Source organism: Panthera uncia, unplaced genomic scaffold, assembly GCF_023721935.1.
Source record: "Panthera uncia isolate 11264 unplaced genomic scaffold, Puncia_PCG_1.0 HiC_scaffold_661, whole genome shotgun sequence".
Lineage (NCBI taxonomy): Eukaryota > Metazoa > Chordata > Mammalia > Carnivora > Felidae > Panthera > Panthera uncia.
In genome coordinates, this window is record NW_026059827.1 from 19,949 (window position 1) to 29,158 (window position 9,210).

The 9,210-nt window shown below is 35.5% G+C and overlaps 1 long non-coding RNA gene across 1 annotated transcript; it reads right to left on the reverse strand.

Annotated features, from left to right (window-relative positions):
• Window positions 1-493: 493 nt before the first annotated feature.
• Window positions 494-8,567, reverse strand: LOC125918305 (uncharacterized). The gene is made up of 3 exons (XR_007456417.1): window positions 8,331-8,567; window positions 7,222-7,305; window positions 494-889 (listed from the first exon to the last, which is right to left on the reverse strand). It is a non-coding gene; the product is annotated as an uncharacterized LOC125918305 (long non-coding RNA).
• Window positions 8,568-9,210: the final 643 nt, after the last annotated feature.

Here is a 9,210-nt window from a genome sequence, read left to right on the forward strand (position 1 = left end):
ACAAGGACCCAGAGAAAAAGGAAATGGGGGGAGGTGGGGAGACCTCAATCGTTTGAGCTCTCGCTCAGAGGTATGGCTGTCTGCATTGCTCAGCAGGTGTTAATCCACAGAACGAGGCGAAACTGAAAAAGAACACAGGTTTGTTATTTGGGGTCTCGGAATTGCAATTCGGGGGAGCACAGGTTTCAGGAAACCAAAAAAGTGTTGCTCTGGTAGGGAAAGCAAAGGCGGGGTATGAGAAAGAAGGAAGGGGTAATTGTATGTTGTAGACAAAGAAGATAAGGGAAAAAGATGCTAATCTGGTGCTGACCCGTTGAGCCACTTCTGATAACTATCTTATTTTCTTGCTGCCGTCAGATTAAACTGCCCCTACTATGTGTTTATTAACTTTACTGTCCTCGTATGGCCTGAACGCCAGTTGCTCTGTTGAAATTTAACTGCGTGCAAAACTATTGTCGCTGAATTTCACCAATAGACACTAAAAAAACAAATGTACGTGGGGTGCTTGGGTGGCTCAGTTGGTTAAGCATCTGACTTCAGCTCAGGTCACGGTCTTCCACCTCATGGGTTCAAGCCTCGCATCTGGCTCTGTGCTGACAGCTCAGAGCCTGGAGCCTGCTTCGGATTTTGTGTCTCCCTCCGTCTGCCCTTCCCCCACTCTATCTCTAAAAAATAAATAAACACTAAAAAAAATAAAAAACAATTGTACATTTATTTTTTTATCCAGAATCAAATTATATATTCAAGCAATCAATGTATCTAGTATCAAATTATATATTCAAGCAACCAATTCTGTAATGATCTCTTCTTTCATGATGTGATTTTTTTTTTCCACTTGAGTTAATGATGAGGAGTCTTCTTATTTTAACACATTCCAGAGTTCTTGGCTCTTAGGGAGAGAGAGAGAAATCAATGAACTGTTCATCTTCTGAAGCCTTTATGTTTTCCTAGGACCACCCTTTGACAAGGTGCTGGGAAAAAGCTTTTACTTAAGCATCCATGTGGCTGTAAATCTGAGGGCTGTAAATAATAACGTAATGACTGGATTTTTCCAGACAAACAGAAAGATATATAGAAAGGATAAATAATTCATAAAAATTGATGAATTGCCCCCATAAAGCAAATTCCCCCAACTTGTATCCCTATATAAAATAATTGAATAATTCAAACCTACATGGAAGGAGGAAAGGAGATCATGGGAGGTAGGTGAGAATTATGGCAAGTTGTATATGTTTAAGAAATTGACATTATAAAATAAATACAATATTGTCCTTAGTAAGTTAGGAAAGAACATCAGAAGACTAAGCATGAAATATAACTCAAAGTAACAAAAGAATATTTAACCCAATGACAGACAGTATGGGAGAAAAAAAGACTATCACTAAAGTAAAATATAAATTTAAAAATAAAATGGAAAAAATGTCCTATTATATATATCAGTAACTGCAACATATACAACTAGGTTAAAAACACAAAAGATAGAAACTTAGGACACAGAAGAGTGAATGAGGGGAAAAAAATCCCTGCCATTATGAAGCATAAATATTGCTTTAAAAGTTCTTTGGAAAAGAAGAAATGTGCTTACATAAAATTAACATTTTGCAAAAAAAGGGAAATATGACATTTAAAATTCTTGGACAGGGGTGCCTGGGTGACTCAGTGTCAGTTGAGCATCTGACTCTTGATTTCAGCTTAGGTCATGATCCCAAGGTCATGGATTGAGTTCTGTGTTGGGCTCTGCTCTGACAGTGGAGCCTGCTGATAAAACTAAAGACAAAAATCAATTAGAAGGAACAAAATTGAATGAACAAAAAAAGGGCTTTCGTCTAGAAATTAATTGAACAAATCTGTGGCAAAAATTGCTAAGAAAATTAAAAATAAAAAGAAACAATATAGAATGAAAAATGAGAACTAGCATTGATATAACAAATAGAAAAAAATAAGACAATATTATGAACATTCATATCAATTCGAAAACACAAAATGGGCAAAATTCTGAAAGTGTCAAATTGGTCACAAAAAATTTAATAACTGACACTTTAACAATATTAAGGCTTCCAGTACATGAATTTGGGATATTGTCCCATTTGCTGTGTCTTGTCTAATTTTGTTAATTAATGTTTTTTTAATTAATTTATTTTTAGTAATCTCTACACCCAACGTGGGTCTCAAACTCACGATGAGATCAAGAGTCACATGGTTTTCTGAGTGAGCCAGCCAGACACCCTTCATTAATGTTTTATAGTTATCAGTATACAAGTCTTTTACCTCCTTTGTTAGTTTTATTCCTAAGTATTTTATTTCTTTTGGTGTTACTGTAAATGGAATTGCTTTTCCTAATTTCCTTTTTAGACAGTTCATTGTTAGTGTAGAAACACAACTGATTTTTGTATGTTGGTTTTTTTATATTGTAACTTTCCTGAATTCATTTATATATTCTAAGTTTTTTATGGCGTCTTTGGGATTTTGTATATATAAGATCATGGCATCTGCAAACAAGGACAGTTTTACCTCTTCCTTACTGATTTCTAAGCTTTTTGTTTTTTTCTTCCTGATTAATTCCTCTGGCTAAGACTTCCAGTACTATGTTAGATACAAGTGTTAAGAGTGTGCACTCATGCTTTGTTCCTGATCATAGAGGTCAAGCTTTCAGTGTTTCACTGTTGAGGGTGTTGTTAGCTATGGTTTTTTCAAATATGACATTTATTATGTTGAGATACTTTCCTTCTATTCCTACTTGGTTCAAAATTTTCATCATGAAAGTATCTTGAATTTTTTCAAATGCTTTTTTTACATGTATTGAGATGATCATGTGACTTTTATCCTTTATTGCGTTAATATGGTGTATCACATTAATTAATTTGCAGATGTTGAATTATCCTTGCATCCCAGAGATAAATCCCACTTGGTCATGGTGTGTGTGCCTTTTAATATGCTGCTGGATTCAGTTTGCTAGTATTTTGTTAAAGATTTTTGCATCTATATTTGTAGGAATATTGGCTGAGAGTTTTGTTTTTGTTTTTGTTTTGTTTTTGTTTTCTTGTGATGTCTTTGGCTTTGGTATCAAGGTACCCTTGGCTTCAACAAATGAGTTGGGAAGTGTTCCCTCCCCTTCAATTGTTTAAAGGAGTTTGAGAAGCATTGACATTAACTCTTGTTTAAATTTTTTTTTTAATATTGTCTTTATTTTTGAGAGAGAGAGACAGAGCACGAGCAGGGGAGGGGCCAAGAGAGAGAGGGAGACACAGAATCTGAAACAGGCTGCAGGCTCTGAGGAGTTAGCACAGAGCCTGAAGCGGGAACAGTGAGATCGTGACCTGAGCTGAAGTCGGATGCATAACTGACTGAGCCACCCAGGCGCCCCAACTCTTGTTTAAGTGTTGGTTGAATTCACTAGTGAAGCCAAATAGTCCTGGCCTTTTCTCTGTTGAAAGTTTTTGATTTCTGATTTACTCTCCATACTAGATATAGGTCTGTTCAGACTTTTCTACTTCTTCAAGATTTCATCATGGTGGTTATTGTGTTTCTAGGAATGTATCCATTTCTCAATTTCAGTCACATCATCTGGCCTAATGAGTTGCTAAAACGAGTTTTCATTTTATTTAGGGCATGCTTCCAGGTGTGTTTTTAAATTAATCAGTGCTAGTGATAAAAGACAACCTGACCTCTGGAAAAAAAATAGTTTCAAACCATGTGACTGATAAGAGGTTAATCTCCAAAGCACATAAAGAACTGCAACTCAATAGCAAAAAAACCCCAATAACCCAGCTGAAAAAAAAAATAGACTAAGGATTTGAAATCTGCACAGATATTTCTCAAAGAAGATATAAATGGCCAACAGGCATGTGAAGAAGTGCTCAATGTCGTTAATTGTCAGGGAAATGCAAATCAGTACCTCAGTGAGATATTATTTGACACATGCCAGGATGGCTGTTATCAAGATAATGAGACAGGAAAGTGGGGAAAATGGCAGCATAGAAGGATTTTGAGTTCACCTCCTCCCATGAGCTCACCAAGGCAACAAGTACATGTAATACAGCTCTCTCTGAGAAAAACTTGGGCCTGGTGAAGGATTTTTCACAGCTGAAGACATAAATAGAAGTCCCAGTGAGAAGGGTAGGAAGGGCAGAGATGCAGCCAGGAACCAAACCTCCAACATGGTGACCTACAGGCAGAAGGGATATCACAGGTGTGGAGGTCCTCCCTGAGGAGCAAGGGGACCAAGACCCACATCAGGCACCACTGGCTCTGGGGACCTGAACAGGAAAGGGAACATAAAGCCCCACAACATCTGGCCTTGAAAGTCATCAGGGCTTAACTCCAGGAGCTTTTGAAAACCAGAGGGGCTTAATTTGGGGAGATCCAGAGAGCCATAAGAAATTGAGACTCTCAAAGGGCCAGCACAGTATATCACTCCGTCTGAGACCCAGCACAGAAGCAGCCTCTTGGAAAGCACCTGGACTATCCATGAAGGAGATTTACTGACCAAATTTAGGATATTTGTGAATTAATATTGTTAACATGTCATCTTCCACCTGTCAGAATGGCTAATATCAAAAAATAAAACGAGTGTCAGAGAGGATATGGAGAAAAGAGAAACCTTGTGCACTGTTGGTAGGAATGTAAACTGATGCAGCCACTGTGGAAAACAGTATGGAGGTTCCTCAAAAAATTAAAAATTAGAAATACTGTATGATTAAGTAATTCCACTTCTGGGTATTTACCCAAAGAGAATGGAAACACTAATTCAAAAAGATATATGCACCCCTGTGTTTATTGCTGCAATATTTACAATAACCAAGATATGGAATCAACTTAAGTATCCACCACTAAATGAATGGATAAAGAAGATGTGAGATATATACATTTTTCAGCCACAGGAAAGAATGAAATCTTGCCATTCACAACAACATGAATAGACCTAGAGGGTATTATGCCACGTGAAATAAGTCAGACAGAGAAAGACAAATATCATATGATTGCCGTTATATGTGGAATCTAAAAAACAAAACAAATCAACAAACCAACAAACCAATGAACCAACAAAAAGCAGAAAGACTCATAAATACTGAGAACAAACTAATGGTTACCGGAGGGGAAGAAGGTGGGGAAATGGACAAAATAGATGAAGGGAATTACGAAGTACAAACTTCCAGTTATAAAATAATTAAGTCACAGGGATGAAAAATACAGCATAGGGAATAGGGTAAATAATATGGCAATAACTTTGTATCATGCCAGATAGTAACTACATTTATTGTGGTGAGCATATGTAACATATATAATTATCAAATCACTATGTTGTACACTTGAAACTAATATATAATATTGTATGTTAACTTACTTCAATTAAAACAACTTGCTAATAACTAGAAAGAAACAAACAAACAAAAAACCAAAACTAATAAAACAAGAAACAAAAGACAGCATAGGTTGATGAGGATGTGTAGAAATTGAAACCCTTGCTTGCTATTGGTGGAGTTGCAAAATGGTACAGCCAATGTGGAAAACAGTATGGAGATTTCTTTAAAAATTAAAAATAGGGGCACTTGGGTGGCTCAGTCGGTTAAGCAACCAACTCTTGATTTCAGCTCAGGTCATGATCTCATGGTTGTAAGATCGAGCCCCGTGTTGGGCTCCATACCCACAGAGGGAAAAAGATTTTTTCTCTCTCCCCCTCTTCCGCAACCCCTCCCCACCTCTCAAAAAATAAAAATAAAAGTACATATGATGCAATCCCACTTTTGGGTATTTATGGAAAAGAAGTGAAATCAGAATCTCAAAGAGATATTAGTACTTCCATGTTCCTTGTGGCACTGTGCACAACAGCCAAGATGTAGAAACAACCTAAATGTTGATCAACAGATGAATGGATAAAGAAAATATGGTACACACAAACAACAGAATACTACTCAACTTAAAAAAAAAGGAAATTCTGTGGATAAAAAAGATGTGGTATATATACACAATGGAGTATTACTTGGCAATCAAAAAGAATGAAATCTTGCCATTTGCAACTACGTGGATGGAACTGGAGGGTATTATGCTAAGTGAAATTAGTCAGAGAAAGACAAAAATCACACGACTTCACTCATATGAGGACTTTAAGAGACAAAACAGATGAACATAAGGGAAGGGAAACAAAAAGAATATAAAAACAGGGAGGGACAAAACAGAAGAGACACATAAATACAGAGAACAAACTGAGGGTTACTGGAGGGGTTGTGGGAGGGGGGATGAGCTAAATGGGTAAGGGACACTAAGGAATCCACTCCTTAAATCATTGTTGGACTATATGCTAACTAATTTGGATGTAAATTAAAAAAAGTAAAATTTAAAAAATAAAATTAAATAAAAAGAAGGAAATTCTGGGTGCCTGGGTGGCTCAGGTCATGATCTCATAGTTTGTGAGTTTGAACTCTGATAACAGTGCAGAGTCTTGCTTCAGATCCTCTGTCTCCCTCTCTCTCTGCCCCTCCCCAGCTTGTGTGTGTGCATGCTCTTTCTCTTAAAATAAATAAACATTTAAAAAAATAAGTAGATAAATAAAAATCTAAACATAAAATAGAAAAATATGAAGCCAATAAATATGATCATATTTTTGTGAATTTAGGTGGATAATGACTTCTTAAATAATTCCCCAAACTCAAACTGTTAGGTGAAAATTGATGAATTTAACAACATTAAAGCATTAAATATTTCTGTTCTTTTAATGATGTAACTGAGATACAGTGGTGCCAAATAGGGAGAAGTAATCAATGTCTAGTATGCAAAGAATCTAAAATATAAAGAATTTCTGCAAATATAGACAAACAACCAGGAATTGCATGAAAATGTAGACAAGAACCTCACAGAAGGGGAAACCTGAATGTCTAACAAATACATGAAGACATGCTCATACTTACTAATAATCAGAACACACACACACACACACACACACACACACACTCACACAAATCAAAGAAACCATTCAATTGGTGTTGATTGGAGGGATCCTGAATCAGGAGATGAATAGGAACATTCAAAGTCATTAACATTAATACAATTTCACTTGAACCCACTAGTTCATGCAACTGGATTATATAAACAAATCTTTGTTTCCATTTATTTTTTAAATGATAATTGTTGCTACCAAATGGATGATTTAATATGGAAGGTTAAGTCTTAAATCTGAAGTATACACAGTGACAGCAAAAATCACACACCTGCCAATTTAATTACCTGTGAGCAGGAAAAAATCGGGTTACTAAGGACTCCACCTCAGGATGTCTCAGCTGGGGTGTGGTTTCAGGCACATTCTCTGACCTACAGGTATGATGACATTGATATATTCATTAGAAGAATACAGTCCAAACACTCCCCCTAATGGCAGTATCTTGTGAGAGTATGCTATGAATTTTTTTTAAAAAAAGCAAAAAAAAAAGGGAGATTCAGATCTCTTTAGAGATTGATCAAAATATCTTTTCAATGCTGAGTTCAGCATAAATATAATCCATTAACAGAACTTGCAGGTTATTTCCACTCTATTGTAGTGGAGTCATAACTTAGGATTTGTCCTGTTAAAGAGCATACCTTCTACTCTCCCAAATTTGTACCTCTGGTCCTTATCTGCTCTATAAATTCCAGATTCATATATAGAGATAATTGACATATTCTCTTGGATGTCAAATAAGCATGTAAAAACAAATATGTTCAAAATAGAACTCTTGATCCTCCCTCCAAATTTGTTCTTTCTCTAATAATTCCCCATTTGTAAAAGGTTTCTTCACTCCATGGCAAAACATTTAGAATCATCAAGATAATTTCCCCCATTTACCCTTTATCCACATCTTCTCCAGCAGCAAATCTTGTCATCCTAAACCTATCCCTAATTCCCTCAACTCCCACTGCTACCACCCTAGTCCAGACCACTGTTGATTCCCATTTTTACTATGGCAATCACCTCTTTTAAAAACCTCCTTTCATTCATTCTTGAAGCCTAAAAACTGTTCACATTCAGCCTTTTTCACCACTCAGTGGGTCCCCTCCCACCAGTCACCTGAAGTCCATATGCTCTGTCCTGTCAAAATCTGTCCTCAAGAAAGAATCTTAAACTCAATTTACCATAGCATAAATTACTAACAGCCTACCTTTGTAACAATCCCAAGTAGGGTGTCATTTTAATAAGAATAAACCCTTGACTGCAAGAATTATTAAATATAGGTAAAAGAGTTTTCCATCATCATTCTTTCCATGATGAATTTTTCCATGAAAAAAATTTTTTTTTAGATTTAAAACTAGACCTATTTTACCCACATTCCCTATCATAGACAGGGAGTAATATAACTTACTTTTTCTTTCTCTGAACAAGATGGAAAATGATAAATACAATACATAGAAAAATTATGAATGAACCAAATGCATACAACAAAATATAAGGAGAACCAGAAGTACCTGAAAGACATAAGCAGAAACATATTCTTTGTGACTATATGTCATTTCTATACATGGTACTTTAAATCTTCAATGCTCTTTTGATTTACCATTGCTTTGTTGATAATGAAATTGATACTTTAATATTATTGTACCATATTCAATTTTGTAAAAGAATATACTAACGCATTTTCAAATTGAAGACAGATAATATTTAATACCATTTTACCACACTCAAGAATAAGAAAAAAAGATATAACCACCAAAAGAACAATCACAAGAAAATGTTTAAGAAAAATATAATGTAGTCACAATGAAATATTATTCAATTATTAAAATGTATCTGCAAAAGCCCCAGAAAATAAATTTATAATGATAATTAATACTTAAGACTAATGTGTTAAGCAATGTGATAAGCATCTTATAAGGATTATTTACATTAACCAGGGGAGTACATTATTAGATACAGATGGGAAAATAGAGGCTCTGAGATGTTAAGAAAATTGGCCAAAGATACATAGTGATTAAGTGGCAAAATTGGGAAGCAAGTTCAGTATTGTCTGATTCCAGAGCCTGCAGTCTTATGAAAAAGAATATTGTAAAACTTTGAGTATCAACACTTTTTTTACATTTTCTTCCAAGATTTTATTTAAATTCAAGTTAGTTAACATATAGTATAGTATTGGTTTCAGGAGTAGAATTTGGTGATTCATCACTTATATATAGCACCCAGTGCTCATCACAAGTACCCTCCTTAATGCCCACCAGCCATTTAGCTCATCACCCCACTAACTGCCC